At 41.5% G+C, this 21,975-nt stretch overlaps 1 protein-coding gene across 14 annotated transcripts in view; it reads right to left on the minus strand.

Moving 5' to 3' along the window:
* The window catches only part of FHIT (fragile histidine triad diadenosine triphosphatase), a 1,423,954-nt gene that overhangs the window by 787,687 nt on the left and 614,292 nt on the right, over nucleotides 1-21,975 (minus strand). Inside the window, exon 1 of one of the 14 annotated variants that reach the window (XM_045053137.1) lies at nucleotides 19,688-20,190. The exons of the other annotated variants lie outside the window; for them this stretch is intronic. The gene's annotated coding sequence lies outside the window, so the exon portion shown is untranslated. Of the gene's footprint in view, nucleotides 1-19,687; nucleotides 20,191-21,975 lie in introns of those variants that run through there. 14 annotated transcript variants of the gene reach the window in all.

Consider the following 21,975-nt stretch of genomic DNA (forward strand, 5'->3'; position numbering starts at 1 on the left):
AGAACACAAAATATAAACTCCCTTTGAGAATGTGAGGACTCTTCAAAACCCAACAACCCAAGTTTGAGAAACTCAGGACTTTAGCAAAGGCACCTACCAGACCATGTTAGTGAGGATGCAAAATCTTAACCAACAGACTACCAGGACCTCGTTTCATGATTACTTTCTCTTTTCCCAAAGCAAATGATTTCTTTGGAACAAATGTTAAGTCTTCACATTTTGCCAAGCACTGCAAGAGGTGTCTACTCAAAATGTGGTCTGAGGACCAACAAGGTCAGTATCACCTGAGAGATGTTAGAAATGCAGATAGCCAAGCTCTCCCCCACCCAAACCCACTGCATCATTCTGTAGTTACACAAGATTCCAAGCGGTGTTGTCCATGCATCAAAGGTTGAGAAGGACTTTCCTAGAGCACTTGTTCCAATTAAAATCATTTCGGGAGCTTTTCTAAAACCGTAGATTCTTAAGCTCCTCCCCAGCCCAACCCCAGCAGAACCCCTGGGATAATGAAGTCAAGAACACAGCTCTAGGACAAGTCCGTGAAGTGGGGATAACAACAGTCCCTTGTTCTCAAGGACACATGGAAAGCATTTAGCAAGTATTTTATAAAGCTAGTCATCATACCATTGTTGGTATTGTATGCTGTCAAACAGTCATGCCACATTTCATTCAACAAGTAATTGTTAACTGCCAGCTAACACATAATATTGCCAAGTTGCTTAGAAAACCGCTTTCCTATATCCAGTACAGAATTGTCAAACTAAAATGCAAGTAAAACCATGTATTTGGCACTGCACTACCATTAGGTGACTGCTATTTTCTCCATATTAGAGGCAGAGCAGAGTTGGTGAAAAAGTAGCACCTGATTAAATAGAAATAACAGCTAATACCATACTCAGTATTTTCATTCCAGCCGATTTCTACATAAACACTTATTTAATTCTCCTGACAATGTTATGTGAAATGTGTTCCGTACATCAATGTTTGTGTATCTCTTTGAGCTCAGTTCCTAGATGTGAGAATCACTGTGTTCAAAGGATAATGAATCTTCAAAGCTATTGACATGTACTGCTAACTATCTCTCACAAAAGGCTTATAAAAATTTACATTCAAAGTAATATAGGCAAAAGGCCTATTTCCCCATAACTTTGTCAGCATTGGGTGTTCTTCAATTCTCCAGATCTTTAATAAAAATTTGTTATTCCTCAGGAATATAATGTAGGAGGAAATGACTAACTAATCCAGCTAAAACAATCTGTGATGAATAGTCTGCCATGGCAAGAGAAGTCTCCCAGGGACCCAAGAAGCCAGGCACGATGAAAAAGAAACACTGTCTTTTTGGCTAAAAGAATGAAAAAGTTAGATTTTACCTTGAAAAATAAATGTGTCATTCCATTATGGATGGGAGTGATAAGATTTACTTTTTTTTTTTTAATTTTCATAATGTTTATTTTTGAGAGAGTGAGAGAGAGAGCACAAGCAGGGGGGCAGAGAGAGAGAGAGAGAGAGAGACAAAGAATCCAAAGCAGGCTCCAGGCTCCGATCCGTCAGCACAGAGCCCAATGTGGGGCTCAAACACACGAACCTTGTGATCATGACCTGAGCCAAAGTTGGACACCCAACCGACTGAGTCACCCAGGCGCCCCACTAAGATTTACTTTTAAAATGATTTGCTCTTCACTGGTGTTGTATGGAAACCAATTTGACGATAAATTTCAAAAATAAAAATAAAAAATAAAATAAATAAAATAATTTTCTCTTTTTATATCCTGATAAGACTTTGCAAATGGCAGGAATCTAGACCAACCCTAGAACGCATGACAAGTCTCTGAGAGTCATCAGAAGAAACCACATTGCAAATAAGTCCAGATACTTCTACCAAGTGGTAAATATGTTTTGATTCCAATTCACTTTATTTAAAAACTGGGGACTCAAAGGTTAGCCAACCAAAAATGTAAATGAGCTCAAAAAGCTGCTGGCTAACGAATTCTAAGAGCAACCTTACCAGGAAAAATGACCTGTGATCACACTGAGAAACAGCGTATTTTCAGCTGGCCAGGCTCTCAAACACATTTTACTGGGGACTTGGAAAACAATCAAGGCACATAAATGGATAGCTGAGACATAATTTAGGTTTAGGAAACTTATAAAACCTTCTTACTTACAGGCAGATGTCAAAATTGCACAGGAGACAGAAGAATATACCATAAGAAAATGACAAGAACAAAAAGAAAGAGAAGACAGCCTCAAGTGTCTGAGAATGCAAGCAAATGAAGGCGTACCTTAACATTTTTATACAAAGAAAAACAATTTTTAGTAAAGTAGATTAACTCATCAACCTATGGTGTCACTAAAGAAAAATTTTCAATTGTTAAAAAAAAAAACAAACCCTCAAGCTCCGCTATTTATAAACAGAAAACACATAAGCATTTCAAAATGCCAACGCTTTTTCAAGCTCTCACTTCATCAGCAACCTCTGCCCCTCCACTCTCCCCTGTCACTTTCATGTGTTGCCACCAACTCTGATCTCACTCCCCTGGTTCCTTCCCCTTCTACTACAAAGGTGTCAGGGATTGCCTACACTCAAGGAGTCTTTCCTTGGATTAGTTCCTCATTAAACTAATCACGTACTCAGCCAACAAGTATTTATTATGTGTCTACTATTTTCTAAATACTATTCTACCAGTGACCATGCCAGACCAGACCCCTATTCTCATGGAGCATTGTAAGGGCATGGTGAGAAGCATCAGTGAGCGGTGGGCACCAAAACCATCAGCAAGCCGAGATATTCCTGATTGTGATTTGAAGGAAATAATTAGGGTACAGAAGTAGGTAGTGACTCAGAGGGGGATGAAGTAATAGGTTTAGTGGAAAGGGAAGTAAATATCTGAATGAGGCAGAGCTCATTATATTCGAACATCTGGGGACAGAGTGTTCCGTGCAAAGGAAACCAGTGCCCAGGCAAGAATGAGCATCAGGTCTTCAAGAAATGGAAGGAACAGAGGGCTAGTAGGGAGAGCAGAGTCTAAGAGCAGGAAGCAAAACAGAAAGGTGAGGAGACAGATTTAAAAGGTAGGGTAGGACCCGCTATGCAAGGCCTTGTTTGGTAATTCATTCAATGAGTGAAGACAAAGATTTAAATTACAGGGCACTCAGTTTTCAAATTCCATTTTTTAAAGCAGGTCTTCACTATTATATGTGAAAATCATCTTAGGACCTTTTTTTTTTTTAATGTCCCTATGCCCTCAAATTTTTTAAAAATTGAGCTACAACTCACACATAACATTCACCTGTTTAAATGTATAAGCCAGTGGTGGATAATCACAAAGTTGTGCAATGATCACAGATTTTCTTCACTCCAAAAAGAAACACCACATCCATGAGCAAATAGGTCACATGTCCCCCTCTCCACAGCCCTTGGCAAGCACTGATCTACTTTCTGTCTCTACCTATTTGCCAGTCTGGACATTTCATGTAAAATGGAATTCTATAATATGTAGCTTTTTGTGTCTGGCTTCTTTCACTTGGCATAATGTTTCAATGTTCATCCACGTTGTAGCAGGTATCAGGTGTCATTCCTTTAAAATTTTTTTTTTTCAACGTTTATTTATTTTTGGGACAGAGAGAGACAGAGCATGAACAGGGGAGGGGCAGAGAGAGAGGGAGACACAGAATCAGAAACAGGCTCCAGGCTCTGAGCCATCAGCCCAGAGCCTGACGCGGGGCTCGAACTCACGGACCGCGAGATCGTGACCTGGCTGAAGTCGGACGCTTAACCGACTGCGCCACCCAGGCGCCCCAGGTGTCATTCCTTTTAAAGGCAGACTCATCCCATTGTATATATGTACTACACTTTTTTTTAAAACCATTCACCAGTTGGTGGACATTTGAGTTCTTTCTCCTTTTGGGCTGGTATTAACAGTGTTGCTATGAACACTCAGGTACAAGCTTCTGTGTTAGCCTATGTTCTCAATTCTCTTGGGTGTATACCTAGGTGTGGAATTTCTGGGTCATATGGAAACTCTGTATTTAACTTTTTGAGAAACTGCCAAACTGTTTTCCTTAGAGATTCTACCATTTTATATTATCACCAACAAAGAATGAAGGTTCCAGTTTCTCAACATCCTCACCAACAGCCCTCTCCAACATATTTTAATTTCACTGGCCTGGCTTCTACCTGGAGATCCTTTGGGTTGGTTTGAGGAGTTCTCATGGCAATCCTAATGTGCAGGGTCAACATCCTGACAAGTATTTACACTTACTCCCTCTACTGTCTACCCCAGAATTCTGGATCTGTTAACATTCTGGCCACCACTTCCCACTCAGTAATGACATCTGCTTTATAGCTGATTCTTCCAGTGAAAGAATAAAATACAAATCAGATATAAGATTATATTTATGATATATATAACCTTGTATTTATGGAATTATAACATATAGCCCTGTAATTATATAACTATATAAAACCTTATATTTATATAATTATATAACCTTATACTTATATAAATTATATGTAACCTTTTAGAATATAAATAGTCATTTATTTTCAGAGTACAATGAGTAAACAAAAAAATGTTTAAATCATTTGTGTGTATACATACCATAGGGAAAATCTGGAAATTAAGAATGATTTGCCTGTTACAAAATGGGTTTGAAATAATTTTATTGTCTTCTCTGTATACTTTTATTTTCTACCATGATCATACATGGGACAAGCTTTCCAAGGAAATATTTTCAAATATCCTCACATAATGTGAATTATCAACCCCCTTCTCTCACTGACCCACTAGAGACCCATTCTTAAAGAACCCACCTGTAAAAAGTATTTGCTCCTAAAGTACTTTTCATATAGTAAAGCAAGATGAACAGAATGAATAAATGACCTCTATGTGTTTTCCACTTCAACCTGACCTTGAGTATTAAACACAGGATCTTACATGCAAAAATGTATAAAATTTAAAATTATTTATGTCACTTAAAAAACGTTTCCTGCCAAGTCAAACACAGGTGGTGGAGGTCTAGAACACCAGTATTGAGGCCTGGAGTCATTTAGAAAATCAACAACCTGTGTTTGTAGATAACCAGCTCAAGAGGAAAAGACAGAAGCCTGAATAAAAAGGAAGCAGATTTCTAAACTGAAGGACAAAGTATGGCATGACTTCTTGGTCTGCTGGAGACTGAGGGTCATCTTAGCAGTAAAAATAACCCAAACTCTATCTTCATATAGACTTCAATAGCAGAGGGGAACTTACAGGTTAGTATATTAAAGTAATACTTTATGATGACAAATGGTAGCTTCACTTGTGGCGAGTATGGCCTAACACATAGACTGGTGGAATCATGTTGCGTACCTGAATCTAACGGAACACTGTGTGTCAACATACTCAAAACAATGTTTTTAAATGTTTTTAATTTATTTTTGAGAGAGACAGAGAGTGAGCAGAGGGAAGGGCAGAGAGAGAGGGAGACACAGAATCCGAAGCAGGCTCCAGGCTCTGAGCTGTCAGCACAGAGCCTGACACGGAGCTCATACTCACAAACCATGAGATCATGACCTAAGCCAAAGTTGGATGCTTAACCAACTGAGCCACCCTGGCAGACCCCACCTGCAAACCCCGCCCCCCAAATTTTTTTCAAATACTCAAGAAAGAATTTGCAGTTGAAAAAAAAAAAATTCACCTAATGTCATGTATTCCTTCTGGAGTAATCAAATTTTCTACTGCATTTCCATCCATACTATATTCTTCATATTAATCACAAAAGATTCATAAAAGTTCATTTCCACAGACTGGATAGTTATGGGAGGACGCCAACTCTGAACTAGTGCTAAAAGTTTGTATAGTATATTTAAGCCAACTGTGATCTTCCAGAAGCAGAAACCACACGTGAACATCCTTTTCAGTCCATAGGCCTCCAAGAGGTTAAGAGACATCCAAGGATATTTAACTTTTTTTTTTTAAGGTTTCTGGCATGTGAAAAAAAAATTGAAATACCAACACAAAAATTGCCCAAAGTTTTCTATTTTAAACATTAACATTGAACAGATTTACACTCCCAACGCAAATGAATACAAGACGATGATTACCACTGCGCACAAGAAACATGATTCCACTACTTTTTAAACATAAAATATCTGGATTTTTGTGGTGAAGCAATGCCACTAACAGGTTTTTGCTAAAACGGAATAGTAAGGCTAATTACAGTGTCAATTATAGCTATGTGTCACTCACAATTTATCGACGGATGTACTTCTATTGTGAGTATTCTACCACATCCAGCAATTTCTCATTGTGCTATTCAGAATATAATTACATGACTGATAAAATCTATTACTTAACAGTCCACTTCAGGTGGTATGATCGAGTAAGGGAATACAGTCAGAAATGTGTGAAGATCTGCCTTCAGTCCTCTTCAATTAGCATATGGAAAAATCGCCTGACACTAAGATTTAAATTCAAGGTCTTGAACCAAAGACCATCCCAGGCTACCCTTCCACAGACTTCTCCCAGAGGTCCTTGGATGTGGGGAAAATGAAATCACCATAAGCCAAATTCTAACTTTTAGGTTATGTCCTCAGTAGAAACAACATGGTCAGATCTTATTGCAGCAACCATGAAAGGGTCCCGTGGGTCTTGAACTCAGCTCCCTCCCAACCCCCACTGCTATTCTGCCATCATAAAATATTAAGTAAACTATGGATTTTAAGCCAGTCCAAGTCTGACCCTTCCTCCCCTATCATGGTTTTTGCAGCACAGCATTAAACCAGGTTCCATCCAGGAGCAGTTTCAATTTCAATGCTTGATAAATGCCTTCTCATTTCCCTGTGCCATAAACAAATAGGTATTTCTCAATATCTCTTGGATGGACAGCGGTGTTTTCTTCTTTTTTCTCATCGTCTCACCATAATGGGCACTTGTCAGGGGATCTCCGTTCCTACCCATCTCATTACCTCTTCATTCTATTTGTCACCATTTGGAAATTCAGAACTCTTAATATTAGCTTACTCTTATGAACAGTAATGAGGCTCAGGCTGCCTACTGGGGAGCATCATCGAACACTAACGAGCGTGCACACCGAGGCCCACACCTGAATCCCATCACGTGGTTCCATTGTTCAGGCCAGGTGGGAGGCTTCTGTCCACAGGCAGGCTTCTGCAGTAGAGCTGGAGTTTGCAGGTGGCTATTATGCATTCACTTTGGTCTTATGATTCACACAGCTTTCCTGCGTGGTCGTCCTCATTTACATACTGGCTATTACCTCCCTTATAACAACACTATATTGTTTCATTCTTCCTTGTTCTCCTCTTCACTTGTTTAAGGACTTACCAGAGCTGAGAATTCTCAGAGAGAAGACTAATTGGTCGTTTTCCTACTGCTCCTTTTGATCTCTTCCTGACCTCAAAAGAAGAATGAGGCTCTTATAATCATCTAGGTGATCGGTCTGTATACAAACCTTCCTTGATGTCTCCCACAGTGTCCAGCATGTTGCCTCAAATGCAAGAGGTGCTTGATAAATATTAAGTGACATCTATACAGTGTTCTGAGTACCTAAGAAAGACAGGCCCAGATCTATAGGACACAGAAAGACAAAGGATGAAGAAGGAGCCGGTTCCCCCTGCAATTATGACAAGGATGTCTTTGTGGCTCAGGAGGGAAGAGTGGATTGACCTGAAATGCATCTCTTCCTGGACTTAATGTCCTTTCATAGCATCAAGAACCCTGCACTGATGACAACAAATGAGAACTGACTGAATACCCCCAGTGTGCCAGGGCCTACATAGGTGCTTGACCTACATCAGCTCACTTGAAGCCCAACAGCCTGTAGATACTGAGAAAACAAAACCCAAAGAAGTCCAATGACTTGATCAAGGTTGCCTGCCAGTGAAGAGCTCAAAGCACCTCTCAGTAAAGTTTACCAAGTGCTGCTCAGAAAGAGACAGGGCTAGAAGAGAGTGTGGGGTGCATTTGGGTGAATGGTGACACCCCAAAGGTGACGGAGGCCAGCATGAGCAGTTAGGAGCAGTGGCCTCACCCAGGTATGAAACTCTAGCTCTGTCCTGAATAGCCGTTTCCTCCTTTCCCTAACGAATACCATGTTGAACACTGTCTAGGAAGCACTGTGCACAGAGATAGGAATGTTTTCACGGCTTTTTGAAGCTAAGAAAAGACATTTCTGAAAGTACTTGGGGGTCAGCATTTATATATAGGATACCAGCAAGGACACCTCTGATGGATATCCATCATGTAGATACAAACAACTTGTGCAGTAACTTACTTAATATTGGCGTTTGTTAGTCATATTAACAACACGGAGAGTCCCATAGCCCTTGCTGTAAGCCAGGCATCATGCTCAATGCTTTCTGTAAATATCTCACTTAATCCTCTCAGTACCCTTGTGAGGTATTTTCATCATTCTGATTTTACAGAGAAAGCACTGAGAGTTTTAAATCACTTGCCTAAGTCCACATGGCCAATTAAAGGTGGCGCTAAGATCTGTACCCAGGGCATCAGACACTGGACTCCTCTCTACCTCCTGCAATGCTAAGAAAGATCTTCTGCCCACATTGTGTCACTCGCTATGCTTTTAATGTAAACAGTCACTGCAGATGTCTACATCCAGGTGGGTGAGAAGAACGGGACAGGAAGAACACAGAAAGAGACATGTCAGGAAAGGAGTTTTCGTGTGCACGATTGTTGTCTACAGAGTCAGTCTGGTTTTCCACAGGTGGACAGAGATTACTCGAGCCCACAAGGTGGTTGTGCCAGATCTCTAGAGGCCAAACAAACAGGCCAAGGGCATAATCAAGCCCTGTGACTCTGCACATGGCTCTGCCTCATGGGCTCTCTCAGTTCACCCATGACACGACAGAGCATGTAGAGTTAGGGGCAACTCTGTCTGGAGCGTGTGCTGTTGCTAAGGGTAATTTATGGCAACTTTCATTGCCCAGTGAGCTGTGAAACACAACACAATAATTAAAAGGCTGACAAGCAATCACTAATTAAGTGCATCTGCATTGTTGAATGGATTTTGAGTCCTAGGAAAATCACGATGAGTGTTCTCCCAGAGCAGCATCTTTAGAGTTTTAAAATCTTAAAGCCTCTTGCTTTTCAACTAACGTTTCGAATACCAGCTATTACAAATCTATACATTTTGACCTTGGTTTAATGACCAAAGTGAGAAAGGGTCATTGCTTTTCAAAACAAAGCAACCAATAGGGTTTTTCTTTGGCTCTCAAAATTTTATCTCAGCTTCAAATGATTTTGTTTAGATGATCCTTACTCCAACAGTCCTGCCAGAAAAGAGGCTTTGTTGGCATAACCTAACTCCTCTAACTCCTTGGGAGGCCACCGCACAAGCTGTTGGAAATCACACGTAGAATTGCTGCTGACTAGGCAGAGATAAGCTTTCTGGACCCCACCCCTCCAAACCACTCAACCTCCTGTGATCCTGACCTAATTCTCTGACTGATACAGATGGCCACATGAAGACATTTCACGGTTCTGAATTTCATTCAGCATGCTCCTTGGAGTTCTAGGGTGCCATTGTTTATCCCTCCTGTCACTGTGTCCGGGAAGAACACTTTCCCTACTAAAGGCAGATTCCCAAAAACTCTTATCTCCAATGAGAAGAATCAAAGCTGCCTGGTTTTGTTGATACCGGGAAGGGCCCCTGCCTCGCCCCATGCCTTCCTCCTCCAGTACCAATGACAACCATTACTAATCAACTATGGCATGTCCTTCTAAACAATTTTCTTAACAGAACCTTCCAGATAGTCATTACCAATCAATTAGACTTGCTGTGTGATGTACATCACCTATTTTTCACTCTAGTTCTTTAGATGAGTGACCCAGGGAGAGTTTTCATGGAAGTGCTGAGATGATTCTATTCATTTCGGGCTAAGGAGAGAATAACATGTGTAACTCCCAGAATCTCAACTCTTTGAATTAGGAACATGAATAATAAACTTCTAGCACTGAAATAACATGTCCTATGGTAATCCTCTGACTAATCACCTTGTTAATAAATATCTAAAGACCACATTTTTCTCTGGGCTTCCAGCTTCCACGGGAACATTCTGACGGTGACATAATTTTTAAATTAGTAGGTTTATTCATAGTTTTACATTAGTAAATGTCAAGCTTCTTACTAATTAGCAAATTCTGTAAATCCACAGTAGTATTAATTTTCAACTGTACAGCAAATTAATGAGAAAAAAAAAAAAGAAAGACAATTAAAATTTCCCTAAGGGGCACTTACTTCTATGAAATTCAGCACAAAGCAAGAAAACATTAACCCATTTTGAGGGTGCATTTAGAAAGGATTACAAAAGATGTGTCACTGTCAGTGAGAAGGAGTGAAGTGCACAGTTACCGTGGAGCACTCTTGGTTACAGATAAATTCTCAGATGACATTTTCTCAGGTTGCTGTGGCTGGGATTTCTCCTCTTGCCTTTGATTTTGTCAAATGCATTTTTTGGCTGCTTCTTGTTTAGTAAAATTCTATTATTTCTTTGTTGATGTTTCCACTCCAATTGCTGGAGCGGTTTTTTCTGGCCTTAGAGGACAATGCATGGTATAATATTCGGATCTTCAAAAACTGCCCCACAAAAGATCTCTTACTCACCAAGTGGTTGTTAATATCAATCTCACTTCCTCCACTGACTTGTTGAGAGGGTGGAAAACTACCTACCTCTGGGTGGTTGTTTAACCTCCCAGCTCAAGATGAGAGAAAGCACATCCCTTCTATGGGCACTTATGCCATTTCTTTACAAAGCTGTCCTACAAACACTATTAAACAAATCTGCTCTTTTTTTTTTTTTTTTTCAAATTCTCCTTCAATTGCTTAAGCCTATTGCTAAGATGTTGGAGTCCTCCTGTGTTGGTGGCCATGGAAACCACCTGTGTGCATCATGGCATAAAGTCTTCTCTTTGCTTTTCTGGGCACACTAGGCTGCTGAAGACAAGCCAGAATCCTATATTTGGAGAAGTACAGAGGTTTCAAGATGATGGCCCCCCAAAGGTTTCAGATCACAGTTCATACTAAAATTGAAATGCACCATCGTATGCTCAGATGGGCAATGTGCACAATTTTTAAGTATACAAAGTAGACTGTGCACAGACAACTGTAACTTACATTTGGGGGGTCATTTCATTATCATGGCTATTGATGATGCAATTTGTTGCAGAAGAATGAGGTCTTCATGAATTAGTGCAGCACATGTGGAAGGGCCTGGCCTACCACCCTGTCCTATTTATAATACCTGTGACAGCCTCCAAATATAACACCCCTCACACACTGAGACTACACATTCATGTCTCCATCTCACCTACTACGTCATGATCTCCTTGAGGGCAGAGTATGCTATCTGAAATCAGGTAATTATCAGCTCCCTTCCCCAACCAACTGAAAAGCCATGTGGAGAGGGAAGAACAGCTTTATGAATGGCTGAGCATTTCCCATCAGTCTCTGAATTCTGTAAGCAAACTTTAACAGGTTCAGTCCAGAAGCCAAATGGGCCTCACCCCAGGGCCCCAGGTCCACAGTGCTAGTGTGACTGGATTTCCCCCTCAGTCCAAGGTTGAAAATGGTAACTGGGAAGAATTACGCAGGTCTTTTACAGAGACTGATGAATGCACATTCACAGCTATGGGCAAGTCCCACCAAAAGAGGGCAGAGTGTAACACCTTTAAGTGGCAAACTTTCCCCCACTAGCATATAGGCCACAGCTCAGTACATGCCATCTGTCACAAGGGAGGGCAGTTGCTACTTTTCCTAATTAAAAGTGTGTGCGTGTAAGAGAGGAATGGCGGGAAGGAAAGAGCCAGAGACTATAAAGAGAAGTTTTTAAGAAAGAAATAAGATTTTCACTGAATATTCCCATACATATAGCAGCCAGCACAGTGCCTGACAAATGGTCAATACCCAACAAACATCATTTGAATAACGGATTCATTCAGTACAATTTTCAATAGCTCTGTCTCTTGTTTAATGTATCCTGAAAGAACAGTTTTAAACCAAGCCAATACAGTAGAATGTCCTAAAGCACTGACATATGTGTAAGAATTAGTCCTTAAATTACCAATCAAATAGATGCTAAGGCAGGACCTATGTAAAAGCCAGTCCCATTTCGAAGCAAAAGAACAAAGCCAAGCTTTGAATATAGCTATGCTTCCAATGCACCCGGGCCACAAGACACAACAAATTTTAGTTCATTCCTTCTCGGTCTCTCCTTCTCCGTTTAAACCAGTTACAGCCAAGTTACAAACGTAGAAACCTCAGAGACTGACAGAATAAGAGCTAGTCGAAGAATGTTTGAGCAATTTTTCCTGGCTTCAGATGATGATGAAATGGGGGGGGGGGCAAAAAACACCTCTATCAAGGACGTTGAAAGGAGTAGATGTGCAGTAGCGATCTGGGCAGAGGACAGGTGAATAGCTCAATTCTCACCCAGATGGGGAAAAAAAGTTCAGGCCATTATCCACTGTGACTTGAAAAAGCAACCCAGTGACTGAACTTTTTGATTCTGATACCATTCAAATAAAAATGAGAGTTGGAGACAGAAGGACAAATGGCTCATTCTCTCTCTCATGAAAGTTGGTACCTATGCTCAGAGGGGCTAGTGGACTTCCTACCAAATTGTACCGGCTTTGCAACCTCTTGTTAATAGAGTAGACTCTACCACCTTCAAGAAAAGGCCTCTTGTCAACTACTCAGGACAATTACTGATACCAAACATTCCCCACTTTCTTACTGCCCTGACTACAGGGGACTCACAATTAGTTTATTAAAAAAAAAAGAAGAAGAAGAAGAAGAAGAAGAAAAGAAAAAGAAAAAGGCTAGCAAAGTATGGAGATGAACCTGACTGTCCATACGTCAAGTAATACCTGCCAATAACCTGAGCCACTAATTATTACTCTATAACATGCTTTTCTGTGTTTAACCTGAGTTCTCCTTCACTTTTTCAATGTCTACCATATGTCACATCCTGTGCTGTGCCTTAACAAGAAAGAAATGGTCCCATCATCATGGAAGTTGTGATCATAGAGTAACTAGTTCTGATTATTTTAGTCAGTAACTATATGCAGCAAGCAATGCCCTTTGTGGTTCTGTAGATACAGTAGTCAACAGAACAAGCAAGCTCCTTTCTCTGATCAGGAGCAAACAATGGACTAGTAAAATAAGATTTTTAGAGAGTTAGGAGAGCTGGAAAAAAATCATGGGATAATTAAGCTCAGAGGGATGGGTGGTGGGATCACAGAGATCAGATGGCTAGGCGGGGTCCCTCTGGGAAGGAATGTCTCAGCTGACACTGGGGTGAGTGAAGAAGCCAGCCAGCCAGGCAGGGTGTCACAGAGGTCTGATTTCCTCCAACCTCAGCTTCCAAAAGGAGGTAAACATTTTACACGAGTAGGTTAGTTGGCTTAATTGGGTGGTTCAATACCAACCAGCCCTTCCTGGAGAAGAGCTCTACCACATCACGTGGGAGCTTGTTAGGAATTCACATTCTTGGGTGCCCGGGTAGCTCAGTCAGTTAAGTATCTGACTCTTGATTTTGGCTCAGGTCATTTACCTGAGCAAGGAAAGAGAACTCTTAGGGGCCTTCAAGATTTTCTCATTAAAGAATAAGCCCGAAGGCTGCTATGTGGGCCAAGCTCAATTATGACTGAAATCAACAAAAATATGGCCAATGTGGTTGGAGTCTGGTGATGTAAGGAACATGACCCAGAATTAAGACAAAGGTAAGTGTGGCACACAACATGAACTGCCAGGCTAAGCCATCTAAATTTTATTCTTCTTGAAATGAGTAGCCTATGGAGGTTTTTAAGCAAGGGAGTAGTATGATCTAATTAAATTTTAAGGAGTTTACTCTGGATGCTGTGTGGAAAATAGCAAGAGAAGTAGCCCGTATAGTTAAGAGGCTATCCAAGCCACAGGATAAAAGGTTAGGGCTTGAATTAGTGAGGCAGCCAGGGTACAAGAAGTGCTCATATTCTGGACATCATTTTGGAAAATGTCTAATAGTGCTTACTGATGGATGGAAAGGTGAAAGACCAGTTAAGAAATGGGGTGGGGTTGGGGGGTCACAGCGGCTCTGAACACCATGTGAGGCATGCAGGTGGACCCACTATCCCGCCTGCCTAGGGCCCCCCTCCTATAGACCACATGGAGACTCAGCCTGATGGTAAATAACAATCAGCAGCCAGGCTGATCCCCGGCACAAAGTGTGAGAATCCATACGCAACAGGAGATTCTCAGTTGACCGAGAAGGCCCCAACACCCAGTTCCTACCCTAATCCTCATCATTGGATTCTAACTGCACTCCTCCTTTCTGAAAAATATCCAATCAGATTTCATGGACTTTAAAAAAAAGGAGGGGGGGAATTAATAGTGATTTTAAACATAAACACTAGTTCAAGAAATTTCTTCAGGCAAGTACAAAGCCAAGTTAAAAAAAACCTGAGTATTTAAATTAACTTACTGTCTTACAGTTGATGTTTGGCAATAAGAAACAGATTGCACATTGCTTAACTTCTCAACACTTTAGCAGAGAGTTGGCACCCAACTACTACAGCAACGAACGAAGTTCACTCCTGGAACTCAACCTTTTATCCTCTAGAAAGGCCATTTTTAATGAGTTCCCTTTCAGCTCTATGCTGCACTCATCTTTTTAACTCCATCTTTATTCAAAAAGCACGCACATAGGTAAAGCAGCAGCAGCCATTAAGGGGTCAGCAGTGAGCATCTTTACATATAACAGACAAAGCATTCCTCTCTAAAAAGTCACTGTGCTGCTCTGGGGACTTACACTTTCAGTATTCTTTCCAGAGTAACACATTTATGACAATTATGATGCAGATTCATTCTTTAATTTCAAAAATATTCTCCCTTATATGTTTTCCTGGTCCTGGTAGAAAACAGGCTTTGTAATCAGGCTTGCCTTCTTATTCCCTTTCTGCAGCTAAAACCCAAACATTTCTCATATTATAGTTGCACTATTTTTATGTACATATGTACATTTAATACCAAAATTCAGTAGAGGGTTGACAAAGAGCAAGGTAACATTCCAGGCAGGATCTTTTAAATAGAATTCTATTTTCAGGTTCCAGGATGTGGAGCGGCTGGTTTTGAATTTGTAACTTTGATACCAGTCTGTTCCTCTTTAAATGTGCTTCTAAGGATTCCTCCTGGCCACCAAAGAAGGCTGGCTCAGCTCATTTCAGTACGGTGATGAAGGGATTTAGAGTTTTACTCCCAAGGGGGCCAATTCTTTTATCACGTCCTAAAGCCGATTATTTTGCAAGTTAGATCCAATGGTTACCTAATACAACAATATGTAGAAAGCATGTGGGTAGGTAGGTCATATCCACCAGTACTTCTGCAACCATGCCTGTTGAATCATTGGTTAGTAGAGTCAACATCAAGTTTGAATAGGATGGTGTAGTTATGAATATGAACTCTAGTCTCAGACTGTGTCCTTATTTCATCCTGGCTAACTAGAAAAGTTTGGGCAAGTTCCTTGGTTTCTTCAGGTCTCAGTTTCCCCATTTATGATGCTTCCCAAATTCACCTAGGATTTTTTTTTTTAAGGTAGGAGTTCAATTGGGATATGATGTACCTACCATACAATTCCCCCATTTAAAACATACAGTCCAATGGTTTTTAATCTATTGAGTTGTACATCCATCACCACAATCAATTCTAGACCATTTTCATCACCACCCTGGGTTTTGGTTTTTCTTTCTTTCTTTTGGTTTTTTAATCCCAATCCCCAGGCTACGGCCCAGATCAATTAAATCAAAGTCTCAAAGGCTGGGAACACAGGCTGCAACTGTTTGTGAAGCTCCCCCATTGATTTAAAAGTGCAGACAAGCTTGGGAAGATATGGTTCATTGAGTCCATGAAAATAGTCCATTGAGTGCATGGAAAATAAAGACACAGATGGAGAAATGGCAACTTCTCAGCACATAGGCTGACCTATAATAAGCCCTACAAAGGTAGTGGGACTAATCATACTGGGGAAGAAGAGAATGGGGAGGACTATTCAAATAGTTATACTGAGGCTTGTATCATCTGGATTGCACTGATGAATTTGTCCTTGGAATACATTCGACAGAAATGCACTGCCACACACAGCCTATTCTCAGAGAGAACCTAACCTGGGAATGAGAATTTTGGAGGTGGGACAGAGACCCACCTCTCTGGGGTGGGAAGGGATGGGAGTCTACAACTTCTCCACCACAATTTAAGCCATCACCTTAGCCTTCAGGACAAGGGGAAAGTGCTACCCCTCTGTGAAACATTTTCCCACTGACTTTACTCCTTTTTTGGGCCTTATCTTCTGCACACCACATAATACTTACCACCCTGTTCTGGGTCCATTTAGAAGTTAGTCTCCCTCACCAAGGGGTGAACAACTTCTAGGCAGTAACAATACCTAATACATTTTTAAAAATCATCTCTAGAGCATAGCAAGTGTTTTGACATGGCACACACAAATGTTTGTTGGATGGAAGCACAGTGAATTCTTATCAAACACTGCCAGTCCAGGAATGAAGCAAACGGTGCACTCATTCTAAAGTTCTCAAGATATTTAGTGGCCATTGTAGCTCACAGAAGATTGGCAAACAAGACCCGTAATTTCACTCTATAAGGCACGTCCTGAGAAGCACTGCTTTGGGTACTTAAGAACTCCAGTGAATAAATGGCACAACCATAAGCTGTTATTAAGAACACTGAATTATGTATTACCAACACAGAGATCAGGGGGAAAAATACCTGTCATCGAGGGGAAAGAGATTAATTAACATCAATTAATTTTCCTTTACAATAGATTATGCAGAAGTCTTTAGGCTTCTGAGGAGAATTTCAGAAAATTTTATAGCACACAGGGAATTTGCATATATTCCAGGAGCAAAAAGCAGGTCCCCAGATGGGCTAACAGGGTAATATTCAAAATGAAGAACAAAAGACAGAGGCATTTTTGCAAGTGTAGAGTCATGGGGGGGGGGGGGGGAAATCAAAGGCAGGCAGGCTGTAGAGGGCACAGGAAAAGCTTATGGATTCAAAAGAAATAAAATTGTAATTACAATAGCGTTTACATGGTTACACGATAAGCAATACCATTAAGTACCCTCTCTGGAAAGAGTGTTCTTTGAAAACCCAAAAGCAGACAGTTAACAAAAGCCATGAGGTAGAGTCCATCAGAGGAAAGATTCCTTTTCATTAGCATCTTCCTTCAAGGGCAAAATAATAACGCTTGATTTGTAGCATGGAAACAGAAATGGAAGAAATTCATCAGATAGTAAACTTGGGTGTATCATCTCTTTGGCCTTTGCTTTTCATTTCTAAAATGAAGCCTTGGATCAAGATAGCGCTTCCCCAAGTTTGTTCTGAAAGATTTAATAGGCATTACTTGAAGAAAATGTTTCATGTTCAGATAGATTTTGGGAAAGTTTGGATAATCCAACTACACAGGTTGCTTCCTTTCAGGGCTTGGCAGAAGATTATCAGTGCTGGTTCTGAGATGGGATGCTAATCTGCAGTATTTCCCCAACCACAGAATTCTTTTGGGACAAACTATTATTAATAAGTGACTAGTGTTACACTGAGCTCACATTAGAAAATTCTGGATTATAGGGGCGCCTGGGTGGCTCAGTCGGTTAAATGTCCAACTTCAGGTCAGATCCTGATCTCAAGGTTCATGAGTTCCAGTCCCGTGTCAGGCTCTGTGCTGACAGCTTGGAGCCTGGAGCCTGCTTCGGATTCTGTGTCACCTTCTCTCTGCCCCTCCCCCAACTTGTGCTCTGTCTCTTTCTATCTCTCAAAAATAAATAAATGTAAAAAAAAAAAAAGATTAAAAAAAAAGAAAATTCTGGATTATAAAGACCTTAATCCTTTTCTGGATTAAAAATCCATGAATTCCAAATTATCATCACTTGAAACCACCACCACCAAGATAATCCATCAACAGCCAACTAAGGTAACAGTTATTTGTGCAGAAATTAGATGCAAAATCTCCAACTGCAAAACACTACAAAGCAGCAGTAAGTGGGGGGCACCTGGGTGGCTCAGTCAGTTAAGCATCTGACTTCAGCTCAAGTTATGACCTCAGGATTCGTGGGTTAGAGCCCCAGGTAGGGCTCTGCTGACAGCTCAGAACCTGGAGCCTGCTTCAGATTCTGTGTCTCCCTCTCTGTCTGCCCCTCCTCCTACTCACTTTGTCTCTGTCTCAAAAATAAATAGACATTAAAAAAAAAGTTAACTGGTATTCTTCTCAGCACGTATATAGAGAATTCCTTTGTTTTACCTTAATTACCCTAAGCTGAGCATCGTGGGGCTAGATTCACACTATATTTTTTAATATTTATTCTATTTATTAAACATATCCATCATATTCTAGTTTCTAGACATGTTTACAAATAACACAGGGGGGGAAAAACAGATTGTTGGTAACAATAATGGCTTAAAACTCCACAGCCAACATTTTCCAGAAGATCCCTCTCCCTCCACCTCCTTCTATATCCAATTATGAGGTCCAGCGGTATTCTCTGTGTTAGTCATGTCCTGTGGTCTCTCTTCCCATACCCTGCACAACTCCTACCATGCAGAGTCCTAGTATATACAAGACAAAATGCATGGTCTATTGAAAGAAAGGAGAGAAAGCTTTAAATGGGAGAAAAGGCCAAATTCACCACACCATTTCTTCTGACCCGAGTCAAAAATCCCTTCAATAACCTCTTGGGAAAAAAACAGGGGATGGGGGTGGGGGGGTGGTGGCTGAGTGGCTCAGTTAAGTGTCTGACTTTGGCTTAGGTCATGATCTCGCTGCGCGTGAGTTTAAGCTTAGAGCCTGGAGCCTGCTTCAGATTCTGGGTCTCCTTCTCTCTCTCTCTTTCTCTCTGCCCCTTCCCCACTCACACTCTGTCTCTGTCTCTCTTAAAAATAAACAAACATTAGAAACCTTTTTTTTTTTTTTTTTTTTAAGAAAAAGAGTCTAATGCTGGCCGGGGGGGGGGGGGGGGGAACAAAAACAAAAAAGAAAAATGGAAAATAGAAAAAGGTAGTAGAGGAGAGGTCTGGGACCAGTTGGTTCACAACCAGGGGGGTTACTCCATCACTGCTACCGATTTGTTTCACGTGTAGCATTCCATTTCCTCCCCCTGGCATCCTCACAAGGTTGCCCTATTGTTCCTGTTATTTGGTTGATAAAACGGGGGCTCAGTGAAATGAAATCAATTGTCCAAGTCCTCAAGCGACTAAACCACAGGCCCAGGACCTGCGCTCCGGTCTGTCCAATGCAAACTCTTCCCTAGAACTGTCTGCTTTTATGCCAGAAAATGTGGGCTTAGAAACCTTTCTCCCTCCACTGCATAGAGCTTCCAGGTGGCAGGGCCTAGACAGACTCCAATCCTGAGGTTCCCACGGTGTGCTGGCCATAATTACGACCATTTCCCTCTGACACTGTTCTTCCCCTACAGAAGTGACCATCTCCTTCTGCATTTCAATTTCTATAGAAAAGCAGGTATTTGCCCACAAATGCCCCTGCCACAGCCTGGTCTATTTGCACTTCTGTCCACCTCAAATCCCAAACTAAATACCCACGGTGAGAAGAGGAAGGAAAAGCTAGAAGACTTGGGCCCCTCCCAACACCCTCCTGTGTGTACTTTCGTTCCCTAAAAATCTGTACCCGTTCTTCCGGAGCCAAAGTCTGACGTGCAGGAACTACAGCATCTCCAGGAAGCAGGGGAAGACACAATACACACTCCGCTCTTGCCGGGCTTTCCGGAGAAAAAAGGGAAAGGGTAGCTGCCCTCGGTTAAAGGCTGGAGTGGGGGAGGGGTCAAAGATTCTCATCACCTGGATTCTGACCTTTCTCCCGCTGGAGACAGAACTGAAGATTCTCCCCTTGGTGATAATTCATTGTGTCTTCATTTACGTTTTGCACGCTTCTCACTACTGTGTTCAACTTCCCAATTAAAAATGGTCCCAGTAGCTGGGAGGGTGAGAAATGTCAAGGCGTCTGGGAGCTCTTCAAGACTTCCAAGGCTCTCCTTTTCTCTTGTCTTCTGCTTTCTCACTTTCTGCCTTTCCTTAAAGAGCAACAAGGGGAGCTACTCCAGCAAAGCCACATAAGCCTGAGATTTGGCTCACAAATTGTCAGCTGCATCCTTGTATCTCGTTCTCCATCTGTGCTTTCCACCTTAGTGCTTTAAAAAAAAAAAACTGTAACTCTTCCTATTGACTTTGAGCATTGTTAGCTCAGAATAACACAAACCAATGCTGCATTAGCCTAAAACAGTACTTCCTGGGCATCACCTGGGAGTGGGGCACAGCTGAAGAAGGCACGGAGCTCTCAGAAAAGCCATCAACCACTGCTGAAAACAATGTACTGCGGAGCTTCTGTAAGTGCTACGCCCTTCTTCTAAGCCCTCCAGAATCACAGCCTGGGAATGGAAGCAGCTGCCAGATGGTCAAGAGTCCATTCCTTGGACAACAATCCCAACCTTGACTACACCATGGTCCAACTGATCACTTTCGAACAAAGGCATTACTAAAATGTGTAGCCCTGGACACCCCTTGTTCCTGAGTTAAAAACAAAGCTCCATCAGTTGTTGACTTCGAGAGCATCCCTTGCTCCTCTCCACTCACTCCTTCCACCTGCCAGGGTAAGAAAACTCAGGGAAGACATGCCAGCCTTCCCAGAACTTCCTCCTTCCTCCTGAGAGAATGAGTCGCTGCACCTCTATGTTTTATCATGGCCCTCTTCACACTAGGTCCCCCTCCTTTCTTTTTTAAATTTTTGTTTAAATGCTAGCTAGTTGATATACACCACAACATTGGTTTCAGGAGGAGAATTCAGTGATTCATCACTTACATACAACTAGGACCTCTTCCTTATGTGCCTGTCTCCCCAGTTGGCTGCAAATGTCTTCAGGTTAAGGACACTGCTGTCTTGGGGGGCCTGCGTGGCTCAGTCGGTTAAGCGTCCAGCTTCAGCTCAGGTTAAGATCTCACGGTTTGTGAGTTTGAGCCCCGCTTGGGGCTCTGTGCTGACAGCTCAGAGCCTGGAGCCTGCTGCCAATTCTGTGTCTCCCTCTCTCTGCCCCTCCCCCACTCATGCTCGCTCTCTCTCTCTCTCAAAAATAAATAAACATTTTTTTTTAAAAAAAGGAATTCTGCTGTCTCATCTTGATAGCACCAAGAACGGAGATAATAGACAAAAGTGTTTGAAGAAGTAAAGAGTCAATAAACAAATAAATTAGGAACAATTTTTTTAATGTAGTCTCCAAAACATTTGTCTCCTAGTAGGTAAGTTGAAACATACGGTAAAATACATGAGACAAAACAGTAAGTGATAAAGATCAGAATAAGAAGTACAGGAGGAAGGGCCCTTTGGACTTGGCTAAAAAGGTAGTGGCAAGCTTGTTAGGAACATAAGTACGAATCAAATGTGTATAGGTGCATAAACAGAGAAGAGAAGGTTCTGTTTAGGGGGAGCATGGTCTACATTCAGGGTCTGCTGAGATCCAGGTGCCCAAAGACCTTTAACACCAAACAAAATATTCTATTTTTTTTTTTGTTTTTGATCTGGACATAAGAGAGGAACATACAAGAAATATTAATGTGGTGGACAAGGTGGACTGGAACTAGTATCAGGGGGACCCATGAGATGGACAAACTAGTTTACATAGCAGCAGAGGAAACCCTTACCAGTTACCCATTTTAACAAAGCAAGATTTGTATTTGAAAGAATAAGACAGTTAAGAGGACCACTGAGTAAACAAGAAGAATTAACATGAACAGAGAACAAATGGCCTCAGAGGCAGGGGTCAGACAGGAACTTGCAAGATTATCAACAAGGAGGAGCCATCACCCCCACTGCAGAAGGGACAAAAGGAGGAATCTGGTTACTTAAGGCCAGCCAGTGCTTCCTGTGGAGGCCAAGCTGTCCAGAGGGAGCTGTAGGAACAGAAG

The sequence above is a fragment of the Felis catus genome, chromosome A2 (assembly GCF_018350175.1).
Source record: "Felis catus isolate Fca126 chromosome A2, F.catus_Fca126_mat1.0, whole genome shotgun sequence".
In the NCBI taxonomy this organism is placed as follows: Eukaryota; Metazoa; Chordata; class Mammalia; order Carnivora; family Felidae; genus Felis; species Felis catus.